This window comes from Bufo bufo, chromosome 5, assembly GCF_905171765.1.
Source record: "Bufo bufo chromosome 5, aBufBuf1.1, whole genome shotgun sequence".
Lineage (NCBI taxonomy): Eukaryota > Metazoa > Chordata > Amphibia > Anura > Bufonidae > Bufo > Bufo bufo.
Window position 1 is genome coordinate 228,546,980 of NC_053393.1, and position 21,937 is coordinate 228,568,916.

The window sequence follows — 21,937 nt, forward strand, 5'->3', positions numbered from 1 at the left end:
CATGTGACGCTGGCCACATCACATGACCCTCACTCCCCACTATAGCCACAGGTTGCCTGTTAATTCCTAGGTTCCTGGCTATTTGTTGGACTACTGAATACACACCTGATTCCGTTCCCTGACGATTCTTTTGCCTGCTCCTCCTGTACTGCGCATCCGTCCTGGTATTGTGACCTCAGCTCCCACCTGACTACTCTCTTAGGACTCCTCTACTCTCCTGGTATTTGACCCCGGCTTCTCCTGACCATTCTTTGCTTAACCCTTTGTACTGCGTAGCTCTCTTGGTTCTGACCCGGTCCGTTCATGTTCCGTATTTTGTCTTGTCTGTATTCCCTGCATGTATCCTAAGTTAGGGACTGTCGTTCAGTTGTCCCCTGTCATCAGGACTCGTGAGGCAAGTAGGCACGGCCAGGGGTGAGGGTGGAGCGCAGTGGTCACTATCCTTCCCCCTGTGTGAGTGTGGACGTGACCGTTACATAGACATATGGGAAATATTATATGAGGTATCACTATCTGTTTTAAAAGCAGAGAAATTGAAATTTGGAAAGTTGTGAATTTTTCCAATTTTTGGTATATTTGGTATTTTTTTTAATAAAAATTTGACTGAAATTTACCAATATCATGAAGTACAATGTAGTACAATGTCACGAGAAAACAGTCTCAGAATGGCTTGGATAAGTAAAAGCGTTCCAAAGTTATGACATGTTAAATTTCCAAAAAACAGCCTGATCCTTAAGGTGAAAAATGGCAGGGTCCTGAAGGGGTTAAAGATGCTCCAAACTTATTAAACAACAACATTTGATAAATTTGACTTAAAAAATTCCCCTCATGATAACCCCCCCAATGTTGCAAATTGCAAATATTACTTATAAGCTTCAACATTGATTAAATTCCCAGTTGACTGCTCCAAAATTGAAACTTTAAAGGGAGTCTATCAGCACATTCGACAGCGATAAACTGCTGACAGCACTATGTAGGGGCTGGGGAGAGTAGTACACACATACCTCTTTTGGGGAGCTTTTATCATTAGGTGCAGTGAGAATATGAATTTTTATTGAAATTATGTTCTCTCAAGTGCCCAGGATGGGGCTTCACTGTAAAATGTTCTATTCTGTCTGCATTCAGCTACTAAACAGTCCCCCTCTGCATCTTCATACTAATAAAAAAAATTGTATGATAAACCCCTTCCCGACATCTGCCATACATGTACTGCACATCGGTAACTTTCCTACAGCAGCAGTACAGGTATGGCGCTGATCGGCCAGGTGCAGGAGCTGCGCCTGCCCAATCAGCGGCAGGGGTCAGGCTGTTCCTGACAGTCATGCACCTGCTGTATACTCCAGCATCGGTGAATACACAGATAAGGGTTGCCAACCGTTCAGAAATTTCTGGACAGTTCGTAAAAATAGACGTGTCTGTGATTTTTTTAAGGCTGGTGGTACTTTACTAGAATATCTTGGTGGTAATTATGATTTTACAGCTCACAGTAAATGCAGCCAATACAATTCATCAGTATATTGAGCTATAGACATGTATTACTTATAATCTTTATAATTTATTATGGTTTTCCAATTTGCCTGTAGAAAATGTTGGCTGTCCGTGATTTTGAGATAAGTTGTCCTGAAAAATTCTGGTTGGCAACCCTTACACAGATGCTGGTGCTTTATACACTGTGTAATACACTTACAGCCAAAGCATTACAATACAGATGTATTGTAATATATTGTAGAGGAGATCAGACCCCCAAAAGTTAATGTCCCACAGTGGGACAAAAAAATAAAAATAAATAAAAAATGTTAAAGTGTATATCATGATAAAAAAAATAAACGTTTCAAGTAAAACAATAAAAAAAGACCCCTTTCCCATAATAAACACATCTAAAAAAAAATTTTATAAAATAAAAAAACAGACATTACCGACTTAACATAATATATCACATGATCTACCCTGTCAGTTAAACACTGTAAAAATTCATAAATAAAACTACACTAAAATAGCAATTTTTTGGGGTCACTTTGCCTTACAAAAAGTTTAGTATCAAGCGATCAAAAAGTACAATTTAACCCACAATGGTACCACTGAAAATGTCACCTGATCCTGCAAAAAATTAGCCCCTACACAAGATGATTGGCATAAAAATAAAATAAATATGGCTCTCAGAAAATGGCAACACAAAAACAGCATTTTATTTCAAAAATTATTTTATTGTGTAACATTGCAAACAAAAATAAAAAAAAGACATATTACATATCGCTGCATCTGTAATGATCTGCTCTATAAAAATATCTAATGTTCTACACCTTCAGGTGAATGCTGTAAAAAAAGAAAATTCAAAACATCCATTTTTTGTTACCCTGCCTCACAAAAAGCGTAATAGCAAGCAGTCAAAAAGTACTATGTACTCCTATATGGTACCAATAAAAAAAACTCATCCCGCAAAAAATGAGCCTCCACACAAGATGAACAGCAGAAAAATAAAAATATGGCTTTCAGAAAATGGTGACACAAAAACAAGATTTTTTTCTTTCAAAATTGCTTTGTGCAAAAGTGGTAAAACTTAAAAAAAAAAATATAAAATTGATATCTCTGTAGTTTTACTCACCAGCAGAATAAAGATAATGTGCCATTTTTCCTGCAGCAATAACAAATCCCAAAAAGCAATGACAGAGTTGCCGTCTTTATCCTGCTTCCCAAAAAGCAAAATAAAAAGTGATCAAAAAGTTCAGTTGAGACAAAAATTAAATGTATCGTTGTCAGAAAATGACTGTACTGGTCTCAAGAGGCTGATCAATAGCAACATGGTGCCCATAAACCATTCCACCAAAATCTGCCCTCCAAAAACCTTATGGCACTCCTTCTCTTCTTATTCCTTCTGTGTGCCCAAACACCAATTGACGACTAGATATGGGGTATTGTCATGTTAAGGAGAAAATGCTTATCAAAATCTGTGGTGCTTTTTCTCCTATTAACCCTTGTGAAAATAAAAAATGGGTAGCTTATGCAATATTGTATTAGAAGAAATTAACATTTTCATTTCCACAACCAAATGTTTCTAAATTCTATGGAAAGCAGGTGGGGTCAAAGTGGTCAGTACACCCCTCAATAAGATCCTTGAAGGGTGTAGTTTCTAAAATGGGGTAACTTTTTGGGGGATTCTACTATGGTACATGGCACCCAAAAACCATTCCAGCAAAATCTGCCCTCCAAAAACCATATGGTGCTCCTTTCCTTCTGAGCCGTGTGCCCATAGAGCAATTTACGACCACACATGGGGTGTTTCTGTAAACTGCAGAATCAGGGTAATAAATATTGAGGTTTGTTTGGCTGTTAACCCTTTCTACATTACAGGGGAAAACAATTATTAAAATGTGAAAATCTGCTAAAAAAGTGAAATTTTGCCTTCATTTTTCTTTAAATCTTGTAAAACATATAAAGGGTTAAACAGATTTTTAAAATCAGTTTTTGATAACTTGAGGGGTGTAGTTTCTAAAATGGGGTCATTTATGGGTGGTTTCTACTACATAAGTGACTTCAAAACTCAATTGGTCCTTAAAAGAGTGGATTTTGGAAATTTCCTTAAAAATTTCCAACTTTGCTTCTAAAAATCAAAGCCTTCTAATGTCCTAAAAAAATAAAATGACATTCATAAATGATTCAAACATAAGGTAGACATATGGGAAATGTTAATTAATAACTACTTTATGAAATATCACTAGTCATCTTAAAAGAAGAGAAATTCAAATTTAGAAAATAGTGAATTTTTCAAAATTTTTGGTAAATTTTTGATTTTTTTATAAATAAAGGCAAAACATTGACTCAAATTTACCTTTAATATAAAGTACAAGTGTGTTACAAGAAAACAATCTCGGAATTAGGCTACATGCAAACGACCGTATGTGTTTTGCGATCCACAAATTGCAGATCCGCAAAAAAAAAAAATGGCAGATCCATTGAAACAATGCATATCCTTGTCCGCAAAATGGACAATAATAGGACATGTTCTATTTTTTTGCGTGGCTACGGAACGGAGCAACGGATGCGGACAGCATATGGAGTACTGTCCGCATCTTTCACGGCCCCATTGAAGTGAATGCCATTTTTGCAGCTCGGATGCGGAACCAAACCACGTTCTTGTGCATGTAGCCTTAATTGGATAAGTAAAAGTGTTCCAAAGTTATTACCACATAAAGTGAATATACAAACTACAGATTGGCGTGGTATTAAAAAGCAGGAAGTGTTCAACCCCATATGCAGTGGTGCATCTATATAGGGGGAGCAGATCCTGCACTTGTGGCCCGTTGCTAATGGCAATCCGCAGCAAAAAATGCATACAATGGAGGATGCGTGCAGCGGACCACAAGTACCACAATGGACATCCTACACAGGATAGCAAATGTGTGGATGTGATAAACAGTAAAAGTAATATAGCAAAAACAAAGATAGGTGCATACTGCGGTCTTACTAACCCTCGTACTGGTGTAAAATTGAGAGACTAGCCAACATATCCTGCTTGGAGGACATGTCTGAGCCCGAGCACCGCGCCACGGTTTCTCAAGTAGTTCGGGACCTAACGCTAAACCTACCTTGTTTTTGTTATATTATTTTTACTGTTTATCACATCCACACATATGATATCCTGTGTAGGATGTCCATTGTGGTACTTGTGGTCCGCTGCACGCATCCTCCATTGTATGCATTTTTTAAGAGTGGCGTTTGAGACACCAGTCTTGTGCTAGCGCTGACCTCTACATAACTTTGGCGCATCCACCGGCAGTCTAAATCTACACTAGCTCCCTTGCTGGCGTAGATTTAGATATTTTTCTACACCTAAGGCTACTTTCACACTAGCGTTCGGAGCGGATCCGTCTGATGTTTCATCAGACGGATCCGCTCCGATAATGCAGACGTTCGCATCCGTTCAGAACGGATGCGTCTGCTTTAAAACTTAGAAAATTTTCTAAGTGTGAAAGTTGTCTGAGCGGATCCGTTCAGACTTTACATTGAAAGTCAATGGGGAACGGATCCGCTTGAAGATTGAGCCATATTGTGTCATCTTCAAGCGGATCCGTCCCCATTGACTTACATTGTAAGTGTGGACGGATCCGCTCGCCTCCGCACGGCCAGGCGGACACCCGAACGCTGCAAGCAGCGTTCAGGTGTCCGCTCACTGAGCGGAGCGGAGGCTGAACGCTGGCAGGCGGATGCATTCTCAGTGGATCCGCCTCCACTGAGAATGCATTGGGGCCAGACGGATGCGTTCGGGGCCGCTCGTGAGCCCCTTCAAACGGTGCGCACGAGCGGACACCCGAACGCTAGTGTGAAAGTAGCCTAAAACAGGCGTAGAAAATGATAAATAACACAGGCCAGCCTGACCGCCCTCTTCCCCGACCATGCCACCCGCTCTTTTGTGGACCTAGCATGAGCAAGGAAAAGTCGCAGAATCAGCCGCAAATCCGCTTTGTGACCGAACCAGTGCCAGACATACGCCAAAAATTGGCGTATATCTAATTATAAATGACCCTCAAAGTGCTAAGTCCTATGTGCAATCAATATATGCTAGCCAAATGTTTAGGAAGCGGATGAATCCACATACTGAAGTGTCGCAACGGATAGTCCCAAAGATGTATCCGATCCTTGAAGAGTTTAAAGAGGTTTTCTGAGATTTTTTATCTGGGGACCTATCCTCTAGATAGGTCATCAGTATCTGATCGTTTTGCACTCGCGTGAGAAAAATCGCGCATGTTTGGTACCCAAACCCGAACTTCTTCACAGAAGTTCGGGCTTGGGATCGGTGTTCTGTAGATTGTATTATTTTCCCTTATAACATGGTTATAAGGGAAAATAATAGCATTCTGAATACAGAATGCTTAGTAAAACAGTGCTGGAGGGGTTAAAAAAAAATAAAAAATAATTTAACTCACCTTAGTCCACTTGATCGCGATGCCGGCATCTCCTTCTGTCTCCTTTGCTGAACAGGACCTGTGGTGAGCGTCCATTACAGGTCAAGAACCTTTGATGACGTCACTCCGGTCATCACATGATCCATCACCATGGTAAAAGATCATGTGATGGATCATGTGATGACCGGAGTGACGTCATCAAAGGTCCTGTTCCTGTATTTAATGCTCACCAGAGGTCCTATTCAACAAAGGAGACAGAAGGAGATGCCGGGCTATTCGATCAAGTGGATTAAGGTGAGTTAAATTATTTATTATCAAATAAGAAAAGGCTCCACCAGCAAACTACTGGAGCTCAGCCTTTCAGTTACCAGCTGAAAAAAGAGATCAAATCAATAGAAATATAGGCTGGCTCACAGTATTTTTGCATTAATTTTTTTTATTAATACACTAAATTAAATGACTTGTACCATCATACAACATACATACATGCATACATGTGTAAATATAGGTGTATAAGTGCGGAGCTCACGCACAATCCTATATATCTGGAGTACTCCTAATAGGACCAAATGGCTAGAGTGAGGCTGCAAGAGATATTCAAATGAACCGCTTGTATGTCCAGGACATGGATGGCAATTTGCCAGGTGATTGAAACAAAAGTTCAAACAAAGATTACAAAATGTCCTTGCTGTATTCTCATCAAGAGAGGTTCTGCATTCACATAACCTGTAACAGATCTTAGCCGCAACTGTTAGACAGTGCTCCACTCATTTTTTTGCTTGCGGAGCAAGATTTCAGACAAGCTCACTCAGCGTCTCACGTGTCCGCAAAAATACTGTGAGCCAGCCTATATTTCTATTGAGTTAAATTATTTATATTTTTTTTTAACCTCTCCAGCGCTGTTTTACTATGCATTCTGTATTCAGAATGCTATTATTTTCCCTTATAACCATGTTATATCGTCTCCTAGCAACCGTGCGTGAAAATCGCAACGCATCCGCACTTGCTTGCAGATGCTTGCGATTTTCAAGCAACTCCATTCATTTCTATGGGGCCTGCGTTACGTGAAAAACGCACAAAGAGGAGCATGCTGCGATTTTCACGCAACGCACAAGTGATGTGTGAAAATCACCGCTCATGTGAACAGCCCCATAGAGATGAATGGGTCGGTATTCAGTGCGGGTGCAATGCGTTCCGCACGGAATACTCGCTTGTGTGAAAGGGGCCTTAAGGGAATCAAAGTCCGAATTTAAAGGAAAATTATATTCACGCAAAGCCGAATTTCCTCATGCTTCATGGTAGCGAATAGCGTAAAAAAAATATCATACTTACCTCATCCATCTGCTCGTGATGGGCCGGCCACCGCCATCTTGATTGAAGTTCTCGCACAAAATACCAGGCCACACGAGGTTTCACTCTAGATCTTAAAACAAGATGGCATCCGCCGGCCCTTCGTGAGCAAATGGATGAGGTAAGTATGACTTAATTAATAATATTATTTTTTATTTCATGTATTAACGCAGCATCTGAGGGTTACAATGATGGGGAGCGGCGTAATTAACGCTCCCTGTCATTGCACCCACTACTTACAAAGAAATGTGCTTCATGACAAAGTAATTAGTCACCAAGCTAATTTATTTGTAAAATTCATCGAAGCAGCTGAATCGAACTTTTGATACTTCGTTCATCTCTACTTTTAACCCTAAGAGCACGGGCGATTTTCCATTTTTGCATTTTCATTTTTTCTCCCTGCCTACCCAGAGCCATAACTTTTTTCTTTTTTCTGTTCACTTAGCCACATGAGAGCTTTCTTTTTATGCAGGACAAGTTGTACCTTCTAATGGAACTATTTTATATTGCATACAATGTGGTGGAAAGCTGGAAAAAAAATCCAAATATGGTGGAAATGGAAGAAAATGCTATTTCACCACAGTTTTATGGGTTTTGTTTTTACGGTGTTCCCTACACAGTAAAACTGACCTGTTACCTTCATTCTCCAGGTCAGTACAATTAACTATTCCCCACCTATATACACTGACCAAAAATATAAACGCAACACTTTCGGTTTTGCTCCCATTTTGCATGAGCTGAACTCAAAGATCTGAAACATTTTCTACATACACAAAAGACCCATTACTCTCAAATATTGAGCACAAATCTGTCTAAATCTGTGTTAGTGAGCAGTTCTCCTTTGCCAAGATAATCCATCCCACCTCACAGGTGTGGCATATCAAGGTGCTGATTAGCCAGCATGAATATTGCCCATACCATAACCCCACGGCCACCATGGGCCAATCGATCCACAACGTTGACGTCAGCAAACCACTTTCCCAACACGATGCCACACACGCTGTCTGCCATCTGCCCTGAACAGTGAAAACCAAGACTCATCCATGAACAGAACGCCTCTCCAACTAGGGAGGTCAAGAAATGAAAAAATTGGTGATTTATTTTTTTCAGTTACACCATTCGATGTATGGGATAAATATTTTTATATTTTAATAGTACAGATAGTACTTCATATTATCACTACTCCTGATGAGAAAAGCACCACAAACGCTAAGTTTGTCCTGTTCTCCAAAGCCTCACCCTAGTGCTGTCAACAGTTTAGTATGATCAAAACTGCTGATAGACTCCCTTTAACTCTTTACCAGTTTTCGTATATTTCCTAATGTACCTAAACTAGTTAAAACAGCAAGATTTTGTAATATACTGCTCCTTCTAGAAGAGTGCACAGGTGCCATATACATCATATATTTCCCTCTTATTTGACTGAGCATATCAGTTTGTGTAGAGTGATATACATACAGCCCCCCTCATTTGTACAATATTGACGTATATTACACACACTTCAAAAGCATTTCTAAACAACTATTTTTGCAATGCTATAATTCCTTTACTACTGTGTAACATGGCTACAATTCTATGGAGCAGAATATACAGATGCCTCATCTCTGTTCACGGCTGGACAGTTTGTTGAAAAAATCATGAAATCATGCAGGCATTTTGAACAAGAGATAAAAGGAAATATAAACAGTGACTTGCAGAATTCCGCTGTCTTAAAAATGCCCAAGTCTACATGTATATTTGTTTAAGGTCTCATGCACATGACCATGTCCATTTTGCCCAAACTGTGGATCCACAAAATACGGATGCGGTCATATGCCATCCACATTGTGTTACGGACCCATTGACTGCCATGGCTCTGCGGTCCACATTTTGTTGAACAGGTAAGTGGATAGAACAGACAAACAGATGCAGAGAGCATATGGAAGTCATCCATGTGCTTTCCGTATCTGTATGTCCAGTCCGCAAAAGACAGAACATGTCCTATACTTATCCACAAATTGCAGACCACGGTCCTATTGAAGTCAATGTGTCATGACCGGCGTCACGCAAAGGGAGGGAAATGGGAAAGCCCTGTCCAAGGGAGAGGGAAAGGTGGTGACCCCTAACTCACCTTGAGGCTGGCACCTGACTGCCCTGACGTCCCTAGACGGGTTCCTCACCCGTACGCCGATCACGTGCCTAAACCCTGGCTTTCCCTAAGATGAGCCCTACGTAGTGAACAGGGCGGTGGGATCACTAGTCCGCACCACTGACACTAAAGGAAAACACTAAGGAGAGGACAGACAATACAGACAAAACATATAATCCCAGGTGGGTGACAAACGCAGACAACAAAAGCCCAACAGGGATCCGGAGGGTAACGCTCTGGAACAGCAACCAGGGATCACAGCTACTCAGCTCCAGTGGGTCAGTATAGAAGTCCAGGCAGGAAGCTCTATATCTGGCAACCAGAGAAGTGGGAGAGGGGAATATAAGGAGGTTGGGAGTGCTGGACAAGGAACAGCTGAGGAGAAGGAGCTACGGATCCCTGAGTAAGCCAAAAAGGATTGCAAGGCAAACCCAGAAAGCTACCATTAAGAAACAGCACTATCTTTATACATAGAGCGCGCAGCCACCCGCTGCGACTTCCTGACCCCGGGTATAACGGAGTCAGACGTGGCTCTTGACACCCTTGTGACACAATGGGTCTGTAACAAAATGCGGGTGGCACAGAGGCCACATCTGTATTTTGCGGATCATGGTCAAGTGGATGAGGCCTTAGCTTAATATTGAGCATTGAAATTTATGATACTGTAATCTAAGGTATATTGTTTTAAATTAACCCCTTCCTGACTGCCCAACATAAATTTACGTTGGTTGTCGGACATTTAAAAATGGCCCCGCTTGTAAGCAATGAATTGGTGAAACGGAAAAAAAGTCAAAATGGAAATTCGCTGATTTTGATCCAAAAGTCATTGACACCCCCAAATTGTATCAATGAAAATTACATATTGTCCTGCAGAAATGAGCCCCCACACAGCTCCGTACACATAAGTACACATAAAAATAAAAAAATTATAGGAGTCAGAATATGGCAATGCAAACTATTTAACCCCCTTAGTGACCACCCACATGCCTTTTTACAGTGGTCACTAAGGGACCTTAGGCTGGGCTGCCCTTTTTTCACATGAGAGCCGCGGCCCTGCTCTAACAGCTCGGACCGACAGGGGTGCTGATCCGGGCTGTTTAATGCTTTACATGCCGCAGGCAATGTCGCCCACCACATGTAAAGCGCTGACAGAGGGAGCGGACTCCCTCTGTCTCCCATCGGCACCCCGCAAATGCTATCGCGGGGTGTCGATGTGTGTATAGGCAGGCTGAGGTCTTATGAAGGCCCCAAGCCTGCCTTGAGTAGTTTCCAGCAGGCTGGTCAATGTCAGTATAGAACTGACATTAAAATACAATGCACTATAGGGATAATGCATTGCATTTTAAAATCAATCAGAATATTGCCCTCACAAAACTCCATAGAAAGAAAAATAAAAAAGTTATGGGCCTTGGGAAGTGGCAATGCAAAAACATTTTATTCCTTTAACAAAAAGGGGTTTTAGTGCAAAAAAGTTGTAAAACGTAAAAAAATTGATGTATTTTATATCACTGTAATCAGACTGACCCAGAGAATTAAGATGTTATGTTATTTATATTGAAAAATAAACATCGTAAAATTTATTACGTAAAAACACAGTGACAGTAATGCTGTTTTTCCCATCTCCCTGCCAGAAAGAGTTAAACCTCCCAAAACCATCCCAAGCCGCCATCATTACCTGCGTGTAGCCAGCAGCGTGTTTCTGATGATGCCTTTCTTCCTGAAGGCAGATGCAGCAAAAGTGCTGAAAACGTTGTTTTATCCCCTGCCCGGCGCGCTTCTCCACACATGCCTGAAGTCAAGGAGGCAGCTACCTCCTTGCTTCAAGTCACGGTAACCAGGCGGCTGTTCGGCAAAGGAAGCCGAACTCTCGTGCATAAGCGCTGACTTTGACTTCAGGCATGTGTGGAGAAGCGTGCCGGGCAGGGGATAAAACAACGTTTTCAGCACTTTTGCTGCATCTGCCTTCAGGAAGAAAGGCATCATCAGAAACACACTGCTGGCCACACACAGGTACTGCCGGCGGCTTGGGATGGTTTTGGGAGGTGACAGGTTCCCTTTAATAAAAGTTAATCAGAAAGTTAAAGTTAAAAACTACAACTTTTCCCACAAAAACAAGCCCTCATACAGCGATATAGACTGAAAAATAAAAAAGTTATAGCTCTTGGAAGGTAAAGATGAAAAAAGGAAGAAAAACGCTTGGTCAAAAAAAGGCCCAAAACAGGCTGGTCACTAAGGAGTTAAATGTATTTTTGGTATAAAAAAATAAAAATTAAATAATAATATACATCTGAGCTATCCCCGTAATCGTAATGACTTGGAGAATAAAGGTAGTAGGTCAGTTTTACCACTTAGGAAACAGTGTAAAATAAAACTGTGGAGGAATGTTTATTTTTTATAATTCCACCCCATTTGGAATTTCTTCCCGCTGCCCACCACATTGTATGCAACCGTGCCATTCGAAAGTGCAACGTGAATGAAAAAAATAAAAAAGTTATGGCTTTGGGAGGGCTTGGAGTAAAAAATTAAAACGGAAAATCACCTGGTCCTTAAAAGGTTATTTGTGATACGTGATAACAAATGGCCCATCGTCAATGTTTTTTGGTGACCAATTGCATTCTTATTTATAATATCTTGCCTTGCACACATTTAGGCTACTTTCACACCTGCTTTTAGTTGCGGATCCGTCTGGTATCTGCACAGACGGATCCGCACTTATAATGCAAACTCTGGTATCCGTTCAGAACGGATCCGTCTGCATGACTCAGTCAAAAAAAAGTCTAAGTCTAAGTTAAACGGATCCGTCCTGACTTACATTGAAAGTCAAAAAGGGACGAATCCGTTTACAATTGCACCATATTGTGTCAATGTAAACGGATCCGTCCCCATTGACTTAGGCCTCATGCACACGACCGTTTTTTTTAAGGTCCGCAAAAACGGGGTCCGTAAGTCCGTGATCCGTGTCCGTTTTTTCTTCCGTGGGTCTTCCTTGATTTTGGGAGGATCCACGGACATGAAGAAAAAGTTGTTTTGGTGTCCGCCTGGCCATGCGGAGCCAAACGGATCCGTCCTGACTTACAATGCAAGTTAATAGGGACGGATCCGTTTGACGTTGACACAATATGGTGCAATTGCAAACGGATCCGTCCCCCATTGACTTTCAATGTAAAGTCAGGAGTGCCTATTATACCATCGGATCGGAGTTTTCTCCAATCCGATGGTATATTTTAACTTAAAGCGTCCCCATCACCATGGGAACGCCTCTATGTTAGAATATACCATCGGATTTGAGTTAGATCGTGAAAAGTCATATCCGACAGTATATTCTAACACAGAGGCGTTCCCATAGTGATGGGGACGCTTCAAGTTAGAATATACTACGAACTGTGTACATGACTGCCCCCTGCTGCCGGGCAGCACCCGATCTCTTACAGGGGGCTGTGATCCGCACAATTAACCCCTCAGGTGCTGCACCTGAGGGGTTAATTGTGCATATCATAGCCCCCTATAAGAGATCAGGGGCTGCCAGGCAGCAGGGGGCAGACCCCCCTCCCGCCCCAGTTTTAATTTCATTGGTGGCCAGTGCGGCCCCCCTCCCTCCCCTGTATTACTGTACATTCATTGGTGGCCAGTGGGCCCCCCCCTCCCTCCCCTGTTTTACTGTACATTCATTGGTGGCCAGTGGGCCCCCCCTCCCTCCCCTGTATTACTGTACATTCATTGGTGGCCAGTGCGGCCCCCCTCCCTCCCCCTCCTAATTAAAATCCCCCCCCCCTACCATCATTGGTGGCAGCGGAGAGTTCCGATCGGAGTCCCAGTTTAATCGCTGGGGCTCCGATCGGTAACCATGGCAACCAGGACGCTACTGCAGTCCTGGTTGCCATGGTTACTTAGTAATTTTAGAAGCATTATACTTACCTTCGCTGTCTGTGACCGGCCGGGCGCTCCTCCTACTGGTAAGTGAAAGGTCTGTGCGGCGCATTGCTTATAGCACAGACCTGTCACTTACCAGTTGGAGGAGCGCCCGGCCGGCCACAGACATCGCAGGCAAGTATAATGCTTCTAAAAATTGCTGAAAAAGCTTTTATGCAGACAGATCTGCGATCCGTCTGTGTGAAAGTAGCCTACGGCCACGGATCACGGACGCGGATGCCAATCTTGTGTGCATCCGTGTTTTTTCACGGACCCATTGACTTGAATGGGTCCGTGAACTGTTGTCCGTCAAAAAAATAGGACAGGTCCTATTTTTTTGACGGACAGGAAACACGAATTACGGCCGCAGATGAACAACGGTGCATTTTCCGAGTTTTCAACGGACCCATTGAAAGTCAATGGGTCCGCAGAAAATCACGGAAAACGGAACAACGGTCACGGATGTACACAACGGTCGTGTGCATGAGGCCTTACATTGTAAGTCAGAACGGATCCGTTTGGCTCCGCATCATCAGGCGGATATCGAAACGCTGCAAGCTGCGTTTTTGTGTCTGCCTCCAGAGAGGAATGAAGGCTGAACGGAGCCAAACTGATACATTCTGAACAGATCCTTATTTATTCAGAATGCATTGGGGCTGAACTGATCCATTTGGGCCGCTTGTAAGAGCCCTGAAACGGATCTCACAGGCGGACCCAGAAACGTCAGTGTGAAAGTAGCCTTAGATTTGTTCACAACCTTGAGAGAGAAAAAATGTGCAAGATCTTACTTCTTTAGCAATTTTTATGTAAACTATAAAAATCTCACAGCAGTGAGCAATATATAAGAGAACACCTTTAGGCCTCTATCACATGAGCAATGCAGATTGCGTCAGGATGTGTTCAGGGAAAAACTGATGGTTTTGCACGCAAGTTTAATACGTTTTTTCTGCGATTGTGCTCAGTTTTTGCGCCATTTCCATTTGGATTGTGTCTGGATAGCATGAGTTCTTCATGGGTGTGAAGAAAAACTGAAGAATAAAGCCTCATTGACGCGTCAGTGTTTTGATCAGTGATTTTCATCAGTGATTGGCTACATGCACACGACCGACGGATTTGCGGGACGGCACAGACAGCCTTTAATATAACTGCCTATTCTTGTCCGCACAGCGCGGACAAGAATAGGACGTTATATTTTTTTTGCGGGGCCACGGAACAGAGCAACGGATGCGGACAGCACACGGAGTGCTGTCTGCATCTTTTGCGGCCCCATTGAAGTGAATGGGTCCACATCCGAGCCCCCAAAACTGCGGCTCGGATGCGGACCAAAACAACGGTCGTGTGCATGAGGCCGATGTGAGCCAAAACCAGGATTGGAGCCTCCACAGACATAAGGTAGAAGGGAAAGATCTGCACCTGTTCTGTGGTTAGACCCGCACCTGGTTTTGGCTCAAAATCACTGATGGAAAACACTGACCAAACACTGACGTTTGAATAAAGCCTTAGGCCTCATGCACATGACCGTTGTTTGGGTCCGCATCCGAGCCACCGTTTTGGTGGCTCGGATGCGGACTCATTCACTTCAATGGGGCCGCAAAAGATGCGGACAGCACACCGTGGCCCCGCTAAAAAAATCTAACATGTCCTATTCTTGTCCGCGCTTTGCGGACAAGAATAGGCATTTATATTGCCGGCGCCCGTTCCGTTCTGCAAATTGCGGAAAGCAACAACCTGGCGGCTTCTGTTTTTTGCAGATCCGCGGTTTGCGGACCGCAAAAAACGGCACGGCCATGTGCATGAAGCCTTATTCACATGTCAGTATTTGGTCAGTGATTTCCATCAGTGATTGTGAGCCACAACCAGGAGTGGAGGCTACACAGACATAAGGTATTAGGGAAAGATCTGTATCTGGTCTGTGTTTAAAGCCAATCCTGGTTTTGGCTCAAAATCACTGATGGAAATCACTGATCAAAACACTGACGTGTCAATAAGGGCTCTTTCACACCTGCGTTCTTTTCTTCCGGCATAGAGTTCCGTCGTCGGGGCTCTATGCCGGAAGAATCCTGATCAGTTTTATCCTAATGCATTCTGAATGGAGAGAAATCCGTTCAGGATGCATCAGGATGTCTTCAGTTCCGGACCGGAACGTTTTTTGGCCGGAGAAAATACCGCAGCATGCTGCGCTTTTTGCTCCGGCCAAAAATCCTGAACACTTGCCGGAAGGCCGGATCCAGAATTAATGCCCATTGAAAAGCATTAATCCGGATCCGGCCTTAAGCTAAACGTCGTTTCGGCGCATTGCTGGATCCGACGTTTAGCTTTTTCTGAATGGTTACCATGGCTGCCGGGACGCTAAAGTCCTGGCAGCCATGGTAAAGTGTAGTGGGGAGCGGGGGAGCAGTATACTTACCGTCCGTGCGGCTCCCGGGGCGCTTCAGAGTGACGTCAGGGCGCCCCACGCGCATGGATGACGTGATCGCATGGATCTGACGTCATTCTGGAGCGCCCCGGGAGCCGCACGGACGGTAAGTATACTGCTCCCCCGCTCCCCACTACTACTATGGCAGCCAGGACTTTAATAGCGTCCTGGGTGCCATAGTAACACTGAACGCATTTTGAAGACGGATCCGTCTTCAAATGCTTTCAGTTCACTTGCGTTTTTCCGGATCCGGCGTGTAATTCCGGCAAGTGGAGTACACGCCAGATCCGGACAACGCAAGTGTGAAAGAGGCCTAAGGCCTCATGCACGCGGCCGTTGTTTGGGTCCGCATCCGAGCCGCCGTTTTGGCGGCTCAGATGCGTACTCATTCACTTCAATGGGGCCGCATTCACTTCAATGGGGTCCTCATCCGTTGCTCCGTTCCGCGGGCCCGCAAAAAAAATATAACATGTCCTATTCTTGTCCGCGCTTTGCGGACAAGAATAGGCATTTATATTGATGGCCGCCCGTTCCGTTCCGCAAATTGCACACGGGCGGCTTCTGTTTTTTGCGGATCTGCGGTTTGCGGACCGCAAAAAACGGAACGGTCGTGTGCATGACTTTGAGGCCTAAGGCATAACACTTGGAGTTCTGCAGATAGGTCATCAGTAATCTGCTGCTGGAATACCACTTTAAAGAGCCAGCTATTTCTGAGTTCATGGATATACTAAAATTGCCTACAAGATCATGATGGCGAAAGTGCACATTACAGTGCAGCAATTGACAGTCACTTATGATATACATTTTCCTCATGAGTCAGGGTAGAAATACTCTACAAACTAAATACACTTTTCAAAAAACTTTGGATATATCATAGAGACCTATCCAAAGTTTGGGTCTTAGCGCTCCATAGAACGAGGGGAGAGAAGGACACATATAGAACGAGATGAGAGAATGCGCCAGTGGTGTACACACAATCCATGGGGCCCCGATGCGAAACTGATCCATGGGGTCCCCTCCCCATCGACGCCCCCCCAACCCGCCGCCGCACGCGTGTGTATGTATGTGTGTGTGTATATATATATTATATACTGTATATTACTATATACAAGAGGATGATATTTGGTATAACATCTTCTTGTATATAGCGATATAGTGGACCACGCTGATGATATAACCTAGGTATCTCCTTATATGGGTATATATGCACAGCTGGTATAAGTTATACATCTTAATATACCAGAAGATGTATAACTTATACCAGGTCAGCTCATATATAATAATATACAGAACATACCAAGGCCAGATAGTAACTCTTACCTGACCTGGCTCAGGCTAAAAGCTGCTGAAAGTCTGCGGCAACTGGCAAGGCTGAATGATGGAGGCTGGCTGGGCTCAGTGTGGGCTCTGGCTGGCTGAATGAGCGCTGCTCCTGGGCCTGGCTCAGGCTGGCAGAGAGAGAACGAGGTGGGGTGAGTGACTGTAGTATAGAGTCAGACTACTGGGCAAGTGGGCAGTGGCAGACTAGCAGTGGCTCCCACGCTCCTCTGTTCCCAACTTCCTGCGGACCTGCAGTGCTGATAACATTGTGACGTCACGTAAGTGCGCGCAACTGCGACCCCTGTATGTACGCCCCAACTACAACTCCCAGCATCACCAGACAGCAACATGCCTAAATTTGTATATTTCCACCAGGTCTAGAGAGCCACAGGCTGAAGACTAATGCAAGAACAAGAAGGTATACCCCAATGTGCGCAGTCTGTTCATCCCTTTATAAGCAGATGTAGCAGAGCAGAGTTAACAAATGGCCTCAACCATAACTATGTACTTTTACCCAGAACTGCAGGTGTCAGCATCAGGTACCAGCAATGCATTTCCCACGTAAAACCAGCTCTGCTACATTATGTAGCAGAGCTGGTTTTGTCATGCATTTCTTTTGCCTTCATATGGTAAAATACTTCATTGGCCTATCAATGGCTTTATAACTAAGGCTACTTTCACACTGGCATTTTGAATTCCGTTTATGAGATCCGTTTCAGGGATCTCACAAACGGTTGAAAACGGATCAGTTCAGCCCCAATGGATTCTGAATGGATAAGGATCCGTTCAGAATGCATCAGTTTGGCTCCGTTCCACCTCCATTCCGCTCTGGATGCGGACACCAAAACGGATCCGTCCTGACTTACAATGTAAGTCAATGGGGACGGGTCAGTTTTCACTGACACAATATGGTGCAATTGAAAACTGATCGGTACCCCATTGATTTTCAATGTAAGTCAGGACGGATCCGTTTTGACTTAGAATACACTTAGAATTTTTTTTTACATAGTTATGCAGACGGATCCGTTCTGAACGGATATAAACGTTTGCATTATAGGTGCGAAACCGTCTGTGCAGGTACCAGACGGATCCGCACCTAACGCAGGTGTGAAAGTAGCCTAACTCTGCTATATTTCTGTAGCCTGCAACCTCTGACTGCCCAGTTGGGCTGAAACTACTACACCCAGCATGTTCTGGCAGTAATAGTAAACGGATATTGGTGCAATTCTGAGCTACTAGTCTATATAATACATATGTAGGCTACATATGTATTATATAGACTAGTAGCTCAGAATTGCACCAATATCCATTTACTATTACTGCCAGAACATGTTGGGTGTAGTAGTTTCAGCCCAACTGGGCAGTCAGAGGTTCCAGGCACCAGGCTACAGAAATATAGCAGAGATAGTTATAAAGCCAGCCCCCATCAGACCCCACTCTGAGTCTACTCTGAAGTTCTGAACTCACCACAAACGTGGTGAGCAATTATGAAGACCTTTTTTTTTTTTTACAAATCTTATCTTCCACTTCCGGCACCGGCTTCTTCGCGCAGCGCTCTTCCAAAGCTTTTCCGGCGCCTTCTCCCTGCTGCGTCTCAGCGTCGTTGTGCGCCTGCGCAGTCTAGGGAAACCTCATGTTCGGTGCGGCCGCCCGGGGAGGAGACTCAGGGGGAGGAGACTCAATGGAGAGTAGGGCTGGCCTGGCACTGAAGCGCAGCGCAGAAACACAACACTGGGCGGCGGGCCCAGGGTCGGCCGCCCGGGTTATACAGGCAGGCGCAGCACCCACAGAACTACTGCAGGGCGGGGCCAGGGGTACACAGGCGGCCGGGCCCCCTGGAGTGCCGGGCCTGGTCGCAACTGCAACCCCTGCGACCCCTGTATGTACACCCCTAGAATGCGCTGTGCGTGTGCTTCTCTCCATTCGTTCTATGGATCAGTGCTCAGACTCCCACCAATATAAAATTTTAATAGGTCCCATGACATATCAAAGTTTTTTTTTAAGTTAGTGACCCTTTTGTAATGTAAAAAAATCAAATCAGACATCATATAGTACATGACAACCTCTTTCTAACAAAAATGCAGAAGCAGGAACACCACAGTTAACCAGCCTGAGGAAACTGGGAGAGACAGAGGCAAGTCCAGAAAAGCAAGAGGTACTAAAGACAACAGAGGAGGTACTTGATCATTATAAAACCAAGGATATAAGCCAGAGCTAGGGCATTGGGCCTTGGAGAAGAGTTTCTAAGTTCCAGGATCAGTCAGGAATAGAGTGCAAGCCGCCTGTACTGCAAGTCCTGTGTTTAACACTCTGAAGTCACCTTGCTATATATTGCCTGCATCAAATGTATTGAAACCAACTGTCTTCAAAGGAACTGCGCTTCCATCTATGTCCATGTATGATGACTACTAAAGTTGGAGTTCTGTTTTAACATCACGTGGTTCCTCAGTTATTCCTGCTATCAGCAAACGGCTTGCCACCGTTTAATTGGCACTGGCGTCACGAACATTACCTATCATTACCTGCCCTTGCAGAGAGTCAGCTGTCTCAGGTTAGTGGTCACAATTGCACTACAACACCCAGGAACACTATTAACCCTAACTTGAGTACGCTGCACTAGCATATAGCGACTGATGGTAGCCATAGTTTGTGTCCATGGGCTCAACACGATAGGGACAGTCAGCCCTTACATGGCCAGGCTCCTGACACCGCCAGCAGACTATCGGAGCCAGGTCTGCCGTGGGTACATCCCGGGTGGGTTTTATTGGCTCAAATCTCCTGGCCTGAGATGGAGATTTCCAGAGTTTACTGACCTCCCTCCCAACAGAACCCTCCTTTAGATTCCTGGTAGCTTCATAGAATTCTAACAGGTCCACCATCTCAAGGGAATTGCCAGGAGACACCTGACTGATCCAGTGCTGGAGAGGATATGGCAAATCCCTCCAGAACATATTAGCTAACAGACAATCCAGCATAGCAGTGGGACTCAGCACGTCAGGCTGTAGCCATTTTTTCAAGAGGTTAAGTAAGTTATAATACTGGGGTCTTGCAGGCTCAGCCAGGTTGAACCCCTACTGATGCACCCGCTGGGTCTGGACCAACACATTCACCCCCAGTCTTGCCAGAATCTCACCCTTGACTTTCTGGTAGTTGGCCGCTTGATCATCCAGCAAGTCGAAATAGTCCTGCTGGGAATCGGATGCCAGGAACGGAGCGACGACTTCAGCCCACTGGTCTCAGGGTAGCTTCTCCCTTGTGGCCACCTTCTCGTACTTTGCCAGGTAGGTTTCGGCGTCATCTGAAGGTGTCATACTGGGGATCTCTGCACAGACCGCTTTCCAGGCATCGTGGACGCTCGGAGTTGCTCCTCCCGTAGGCTTTCACGGTGGGGAGTGGGGGAAACCCCCCACCGTACAATGTAAAGAGATAAGGGGTAGCTGCTAGGCAAGTACGCCGGAATAAGAGAGCAGGTCACCTGCTAAAGCATCCCTAAATCTCGCCCTGTTCTCCTAACTGTATGAACCGACCCATAAGGTAGGAGGGCCTATACGCTGGAACCTCAGAACCCAGAAATCCCTGAATTTCCCTGAGGTTAGGAGACAGGGACCAGAGATAACCAGGTTCATCCCAGACACAGGTGAACCAGAGTCTCCAAAGGCCTAGCAACAAAGGGAAAAGGAGAGACCATTCACAGCAAGAGGATAGGCAGGTAAGAACAACAAGACAACTCACTTACCTGCTGAAGCTTCCACAACTGGAACATGTGCATCAGTGCAGCAGCCCGAACACACAGCAGGTCACAGTACAAACTACCACACAGGAATCCTGAATACCAACTTTGACGATAGTTGAGAAAATAGTGTGAGTGGCACTGCTATCTTTCCCCTTGGTTCCAGTTAAATGTCACTATTAATGCATGGGGTGTACTGGTGTGCTACCCGATGGTGCTCTGCCCTTCAGTAATGTCATACCAAAATGCGAAGAAAATATTCAGGCAGCACTCACCGATCAGTGCAACAGGCTTTTTTAATCCTCAGATGGATCGCTGGGTACATCAAAAGCCGAGTACATGAGCAATTGTAACTGATTACATCAGTAGCTGAATACATCCAAGGCTGAATGCATCAGAAAGCTGGGTACATGTATATAGCTGAGTACATAAAAAGCTGGATTCAAAAAGCTGAGTACATATAAGTGTGGCACAGGACGGACTTACATACAGGCATGCAGTGGTTGAAATCTGGCCCTTAGTATAACTGCGCGTCCGCGCCAGTTATTTAAACATCGGCTCCGGCGTCTCACCATTGTGACGTCATCTGCTGCGTCACTAACTCGGCGCACTCATCTGACGTCGCCCTGGAGCCGATGTTACATAGTCTATTAAGACACAATTAAAAACCAACCTATCTCTAGCTGATACATTAAAGAAACACTTGCCAATCTATTTTATCATTTACACCTAGCGGGCCCATAGCGCCCGAACGCAATATCCATCTATTTTGTCTCCTTAATAATTTGCGTGCGAATTTTAATACCTTAACGTCTCCATTATGTGTGGAATTAACATGTTCTATTACACGTGGGCAACCTTTGCCTGAACGTATAGATAAGACATGCTCCCTAATTCTCTCAGTGACTGAGCCTTTGTCCAGGTACATTGACTGGCTATTGTGACCAATGGTACGGGCAGCACCATCACATCTCAGGGACACTGATGACCTATTACGGGCACTGGATAACGTCCAGTGGCGTGATGGGTTTTATCTAGTGTCCCTGGATGTAGAAAGTTTGTACACACGCATCCCCCAAAACGAAGGGATTAGGGCTATCATGGAGATTTTAAGTAACACCGATAAGAGTGCGGGTTTCTGTAACTTCATTAGTGAAGCCTTAAGTTTCATTCTGAAAAATAAT